This window comes from Pieris rapae, chromosome 6, assembly GCF_905147795.1.
Source record: "Pieris rapae chromosome 6, ilPieRapa1.1, whole genome shotgun sequence".
NCBI lineage: Eukaryota > Metazoa > Arthropoda > Insecta > Lepidoptera > Pieridae > Pieris > Pieris rapae.
The window spans coordinates 1,078,931-1,087,099 of record NC_059514.1 but is presented as its reverse complement, the minus strand read 5'-3'; the positions used below and the strand labels follow the sequence as shown (position 1 = coordinate 1,087,099).

General features: G+C 31.7%; 1 protein-coding gene across 2 annotated transcripts in view; it reads left to right on the top strand.

The window, feature by feature from the left end:
• The first annotated feature begins 1,601 nt into the window (after positions 1-1,601).
• The window catches only part of LOC111000177 (glutaredoxin domain-containing cysteine-rich protein CG31559), a 49,768-nt gene continuing 43,200 nt past the window's right edge, over positions 1,602-8,169 (top strand). For both annotated transcript variants that reach the window (XM_045628633.1, XM_045628632.1), the window contains exon 1: positions 1,602-1,788. The gene's annotated coding sequence lies outside the window, so the exon portion shown is untranslated. The remainder of the gene's footprint in view (positions 1,789-8,169) is intronic.

Here is an 8,169-nt window from a genome sequence, read left to right as displayed (position 1 = left end):
GATTAGAAATATTCAACAACGAATAACATATACCCGGCTATACAACGTAAGTCCACACTTAACTATTTTCAAGTATTTAAATGGCACAACGCAGGGAAAACTGATATGACATCTGACTACTTAGAAGAAAACACATCACTGATTTTATGTGTTTCCTTCGAAGCTGGGCGCCGCCTGAAAGTCTTTGTTGTTGAGTAGCGATAAGTAAAATAGGCGCTAATATCAATTTCAATTTTTTCTGCTTTTAATTTATTACAATGCCTAAGCTGCGTCAGTTCCTTTCCCTGAAAACGCAAGTAAACAAACAAACAAGTGAACTAGTTTTACCTAAATGTAATCATATATATAAAATTCTCGTGTCGCGGTGTTTGTGGCTAAACTCCTCCGAAACGGCTGGACCGATTCTCATGAAATTTTGTGTGCATATTGGGTAGGTCTGAGAATTGAACAACATCTATTTTTCATCCCCCTAAATGTTAAGGGTGACCCACCCCTAAAAATTTTTATTTATTTTTTAGACAAAATTTTTCGTTTTTATTTTTTTACGATACACCATACAAAAATACATGCAACCCTAAATTTCAACCCTCTATGATCAACCCCTAATTTTTATAAAAAATTATATACATGGCAAAACGACGTTTGCCGGGTCAGCTAGTCTAGAAGATTCGTTTTACGAAAGAGGCGCTTCATAGGGTTCACACACAGGCTGCAAACGCGGCCCTGTTCCGAAGCAATATAAAATCGTAAAAATAACGAAATATTTTTGTGTAGAAAACTGCAGAAGCCTTCAGGGCATATCTGGAACTGAAGAAACTTGTAGAATGCAATTGTGTGTTTGTGTGTCGATGCGTTCATGAAGTCATCAGCTGACATCATCGTTTTGACATACTATATAGTATACTAAAAAAAAAAAAAAATAGTATACTTGGCAGAACTATCGTAAGTAAAGCCATCAATCTCGTCTCACGTTCGCAAATATTTTATCATGCAATTAAAGCCTCATCCTTATTATTATATTTCTCAAAACGTAGAGAACATCTTTTACAAGTTAAAGTTACTTAATATATATAAGAAAACGCCAAAAGTGGAAGTGTGTGGACTCTCCGCATGGCTCCAACTTCCAAGTCAAATTGCCAAGCAAGCTCTCGATTGGAATACTCAGTTTTGAAGTTTTGAAGTGACTGATTAGTTTTATAGTACACTACTGAATAACAGGTCTAGTATTATATTAAAAATGTATATTGGTAATTGCAAAACATGAACCATGTATTGAAATATTGGAACATTCTATTAACAACTTGTGTTGTGTTTTTTTTAATTTTTTGCTCAAAGCCTTCGAGTAAAGCCACCATTCAAAAATTAAAAAAAACAAACTTGTGCCGCAAAAAAAACTCGCATGTGAAGGCGATCGAGGTGCCACTTGACCGCATTACAAAAGGTCGTAACTGTTATTATTTCTACACACCAATCCATCCGTTGTACCAATGTACTACAGCGCACAATTCCATAAAAACGTAACAGAAAAAGAACGCACAATTCGAATCAAATCAACCGTCAACGTCGCTTAAACCGTTTCAATTTTCAGTCACCTTGCGTCCGTCACCTGTGTAGGTTGTATGCGCGCACGCATCGCGATTCGCTAATTTGAATTTTATCTCGTTAAACCGGACTGGTTGATTGTCCGATATTTTCTCGCTTGTTCCGTTAGTGTTTAGTGCTTGTGACATTGAAAAGACTATTTGTGACGGCCAGTGCTTTCCTGTCGACCGGATTTGTCACTTTAAGGTAAGAAATGCTTTGATATATTAAATATAGACCAACTTTTAGTACATTTTTAGATTATAGAAGGTTTGAAACTTTCCTTGCTAACTTTATAGTAATTTTAACCCAGTTGAAGTAATCTTCAAGGATCAATAAGTGATTGAGTCTTATTAATTAAAGCAATTATATTGCAATGCTGTAATACTGAGAATCCTTACCTTGGCCTAACGTTTATTACAATTTAATGGCTAGTTTAAATTACCTGCAAGCTTTTAAATATGCTGTATTTTTGAAATAATCTGTATGGTATAAAAGTTAACTTAATGTACATATATGAATGGTTAATATACATAAAGAAGCCTTGTATATATAGGTGTCTATATATGTATAGGTGTCTATATAGATATATATAGATAGATATTCTATATACTATATAGGTGCATAAAACAATATTTAACAAAAACTATGATTTGATAACCCTAAGTAACTTAAAAATCTGCAATACTTAAAACATTAGTACTCAATCTGATGTACAATGCCGTAATAGTTAAAATAAATCCCTTACAAACATGTATGAGGTTAAAGTTGTAGTGTAAATTAATTACTGTTCCACTTTCCCATTTCACTAGCAGGTGGTCAGCAACGCTCTGTTTGAGTTGACCATCGATTTCGTTTTCTTGATCACATGCATGTCGCAGTAAAGTAGTTAAATCAGAGAGTTAAATAAATCTCTAAACAAAGATAAAGAAAGAATAGAAGAAGAGCGTAGAATAAACTTATTAAATATTGATCAATCATGCTGCATTTGGTTTTAAATAAAGCAACGTCGAAAACGTTTAACTATCTGTCTGACCGAAAGCTTGAAAATATCGTGTTTTGTTTTATTGTAAATGGTTATGTTAGGTTAGTAGTGTTGCCTAGGAAAGTTTAGGAAACTCGTCAAACGTTTCGTTCAGTCACTTGTCTGACGGAGCTTTAGCGACTTGATTGAATGTATTTTAATTACTTTCTAGAGATTCAATTAACTCGATGATGTAACTACTTTACTATGATATGCATATAGCTTTATGATTAGCTTATAGTGTTCTTAATATCCACTATCAAAGTATTTTATTTATTTAGAAATTACAAGGTTTCTTTTTGAGATCAAAATAATCAAGAAAGTTAGTGACGAAGAAACCTTTATTCATTTCTTTGCCCAGCCGACAGCTTTTATAAATATTTCAAAACCATATTAAAAAATAATTACCAAGAACTTTTCCTAGTAAATATTTACGTTAAAATTACGACGAATTGTATATATATATATATATTACGTCTGCATAAATATTATCTTAGGAATTAAGAAGGATATCCTATAAGCCACGAAGGCAGTAAATTACAAATATTTTTTACGTTACGTCATATTTAAAATTGATACCTACCTCGATGCTACAAAGGTCATGAACCCTGAGTCAGGCCAAATTTGCCTTGTCTGCAGACCGATATTTTTAATATTAACTTTTAGAACAGTTATATTGATTATTTATACGCTTAAGTAAATTAGTACAAATCAAAGTAAACTACAACGTAACCTGCAGGACATGTTAACAAAGCACGAGCGAACGAACGTGCCTTGAACGGTTATGAAAAAAATAGCTGAAGGAGGCAAACAAAAGGAAAGAACGTCTCGCAAGCAGTTGGATTTCATGGGTAAGCCTATGAATATTGTTAAAAATAATATCAATGATCTAGCTGGCATCTAGGGAAACACGTAAGTATATATAAAAAAAAAGTATCTGGACACAATTGAAGGGAAGTAGAGAGAATTAAAAAAAAAAAAAGAAAACTTAATTTGTACGTTTTATAATAACGCAATCTATAACTATAAGTATAATAAGAAGAATAGATCGTCGTTAAGACGGACAGAGACATGTCTACCCACAATTCTACCGTTATTTAAAAATACAAAACCATATAATGCTATGCGTACACATAATATAATAAATAATCAAAATATATACTTAAACACGTATTTACCCGACAATGTATTCTAGAACAAAATTAAGAAATGACACGTTTTCAACTATGTGGTGAAATTAACGCGCTCCCGACAAAATCACGTACAAACAAACAGTACCTACTAACACAAATTACAATTACGTAAATGTCATGAAGCAAAAATCAGTGCGATACGCGGAATTGAAAGTAAACCATTCTGATATTTTGTAATTGGATGATAAACAGTAAAATGTCAAGGAACAATTAAAGTAAATAATACTATTTATATTAAATACTCAATGTAGCAAAAATCTATCTACTAACTAGAAAGATAGATTTTTATTTTCTTGGGCATTATTTTTGTTTACCTTCTTATCATATAAAAGAAAATAACTATTTGTGAAGATTTGTAATTGGCCCACAATGTTATGTATATACATCTATTTCTGTATTGTGCAGTGAATCTTCTGAATAAATAAATAAATAAATTATAATACTACATTATCACTACAAATTAAAATAAGGAAATGCCCAACCTTGAGAAGCCGCGACAAACGTTGAACACCTGTCGATATGCCCTGCACCTCACTATACGGGAACCTATTTCCTACAGTGCGATGAGAGTTATCATAGAATCGAGAGTGCCCTTATGCCATGCCATCTGCAGCATGTATGGCCAGTAACAACAGGGATTGCTGTGGCTGAATCAGAGGCAGAGGTGTAACAAAAATTCGATATTTATTGACACCTTTTGCGATATGAGGTGGAAATGTTAACACATAACTTGCTCCTGGGTATGTGTTGACCAATTTACCATGTGACTGGGTGGGAAATACCCACTAAAACTAATTCGGGTAGGTAAAGAAGTTATGGGGTTGATTTCGCATTCTCGGGCTGAGGCCCGAGAATGCGAAATCCCCGATAGAATACTATCAAATTTTATACATATATAAAACTATTTTCAGCAAGTTTAATTTAGAAAAATGTATGTTATTAAGTCATACTACCAAACATAGCGCTCAATCATGAAAGCGTAACAGAGATTTGCATTTTTATGTTAGTACTCTAGTACCCGCTATACGGCCTTCTATTATTTTATCTATGGAACATCTTATTACACTATAATTAATAAAACAAAACTCACTTTTCGCTCTTTTACAAATTAATCTATGTTCGTTCCTAAGAAACTTTTTATGTCCAAAAAAATCTAGGAATGTAAAGATTAATTATTTTACTTACTGAATTTGATTTTTGTTCAATCACCATTCACCGATGAATATTTTACTTCATCGGTGAATGGTGAATGAGTACGACTCCATGTCTCAATGAATAACAAAAAACATACACATACAACATATTAAATTTCACGTCAATTTAATAACCTCGTAAAACTAGCTTTTAATCTGTATTACTTACTTTCACATTCAAAATATTAGGATGCCACTAATTAATATGTAATTGATAATAATTTGCAGTAAGTAATATTACTTGTTAGGTTTAAATATTAAATTGATGCGTGAATCAGTAAATTGCACAATTTAACATCAATTAGAAAAACAAGTTATAATTGCTGTAATAATGTAATTGATCGTGATTAATTACGCTGAAAAATTGGAGGTATTTTTAAATCTCAGTTTGTTTGATTTTATTTAACGTCGTTATAGCTAAATGCTACAGCCATGGTAAATGAAAACCACTATTTATGAATCTATATATAGATGTAATAAATGTGTATAAGGATTTATATTTATCAAATATTTTTTTATAACTGTATATACTGAGGCGTCTCTGCTTAGGTATCTAAACTCTGGTAACCAGATGTGTTCAGGTTCTGTGGAATCAACAACAAAAACATACTATTGAAAATTACCTCAAAATCTCAAGTTGAACTCAAAATTTTCTACTCTAGATACCAACTAATAATGAGATGATTTATGAAATATGACAAATAATTGTAAATATAAACTGAATTTAAATAATTTAGTTTACATTTTCACATGAATACATCTCCTCATTACCTATATTTCGTCTTTATTTATTTACTTGTACTGTCGATACAAGTTCATCAGACTACGGTCAAGAAAGTGTGATTTCAATTTGAATAAACTTAAAACTAAAAATTTTGATGCTGACTAGTTTCACGAGTTACTTTCAATTTTAGCGTTTCTCATTTTTTATGAGAGAAATTTGTTGTCTAGTTTTTATTATGACTTATAATCTAGCCATTTCGTTAATTTTAATGTCATTGTGTGAAAGTTAAGTGATTCGGTTATGATACATATCCGAATAATAAACTGTTCATTTAATTAAGGTTCAAATTAAACTCGTTCTTTTTGGTGCATAATGTAAATGTTTAACATATAAGTATATTATGTTCTTCTCGTTTGGGTGCTTTTCCTTCTGGAGGTTGGCCAATCTCCTCCTTCAACACGCCTGTAAATTCCGTTTATGATCTGAACAAAATATATGTGATTTATTAATGTACAATTAAACTAATTACTTTTTTATATCTAAGGGAATTGGAAACATTTCGCACAAACAAATTGTCTAGATTACGAATTGGGTACATAGCTCATAATTTGTTGGCAAAGACCGTCTATTGATATTACAAAGTAAAGTTAAAGATACAGCTCAGAAGGAGGTAATCAACACATATATTAATAAGAGTTAGCAATAAGAAATATTTCAACTTCACTGTAATCAAAATCATTACGTTTAACTGAGAGAAATAATTATTATACTTAAATAACACTTACATTGTGTTCCATATTCCTAGGAAATACAACTTTTCCGAGTTTTACATCCGGGTAGGAAAAGAAAAGTAGGTTGTTCGAAATTATCTTTGCGACTGTTATTAATTCTACTGATGAGAAAGCAATCTAAGTTAGGCGGGCAGTAGTATAAAACACACGCAGATTAATGCTAGAAACGTGTTTGAATCAGTTAAAGCTGTATTTTAGTTTAAAATAACATTTTAAATTTATAGGACTATGTATTAGACGTTTGGAATTCTATTACATAACACGTATAAATCTGTTTCATTACAAAGTATTACATAATAATCAAACGTTTTATAAACATAATTATTTTAAGACGGCACATAATTAAATTATATTTTAATTAAAACTTAATAGATTATTGTTCATACATTTCAAATTTAATACGTGTATTTATTTCCAAAATATAAAAACAATGTCTAGCCCAAGGCCGGGATTGCGTGCCTTTATATATATGTTTTTATATAGCTTTGACGGAAGCCCGTTTATTATAATAGTTCGCTCAACTTAAAACAAAGCTTTTAATGTTGATGAACTCATTGTGCGCAGACGGAACTAGACAAAACGTGACTGATAGTACAGTAACATATAAATAATATGTTTTTTATGAGTATTTCTCGTGAGGCAATTATGAACATCTTTGTTTTGGTTTCCAATCCGACTTAGACCAAATTCCCTTTACCTAAATCAATTTAACCAAATGTTTTTTTTTTATCTTAAGAGCTTGTATGAGCTAACAGTATGTGCTAAAGTCAGAAATTCACTGTACTAGCTGTCATAAAATAGATAGCCTAACGTGCGAACCCAATAATTAATCCATAATCTCAGATTGAAAACAATCTAAGATCAGACCGTGACAATCGATCGTTTCCTTTTTTTTAATGAGGAAGCAGATACGGAAATCCCAGGCCCACACAGAAAACAGTCAGAAACATTAATTTTTCGGCAACGGATACAAATTTACACATGTATTAACTAAAAGGATACATTAAGTTTGATAGGTTTTTTGACATCTTCCGTAATTGATTCTAGTATTACTTATGTGTGTACTGAGATTTGCTGACATTTTAATGAATCATGGCCGATACATAATATGCTTTATTATGCATGTACAATCTATGTATTAATTTGCACATTATGGTCACGATACGCGTTGTTTTATTACCTATTAAATTATTTATTTTATTATAAATTGTTAATTAAAATATATATAAATACGCTTTGAAGGTTTGTTCTAGGACGTTTTGATATTTAATAGACAAATAAATTCTTCATTTTAACCGTTATAACCAAAGGTCATAGCATCATTTATTTATCTGGAAAGTGCTGTGTCATCAATGTTGGCGTGTTGAATAGATATTCATAGATATAGATAGTCACAGACCTGATCTAACTGTCAACAGAGTATAGCTCGGAACAGATACAACAATGTGTCCATGCCAGTCAGATGCCTCGCGAATGCATTGCCGGCTTTTTAAGTATTGGTACGCTCTTGAAGGACCCTTAGTAGAATTAGTTCTGAACTATTTCAGTGGGCAGTGACAGATACTGCCGAGTATTGCTCTGATCTGTAGGTGACCTTTTACACGCGTAAAATAATAGAAAATTTCACATCTGTAACACTTCCCTTTGTAAATACCATTTCCCT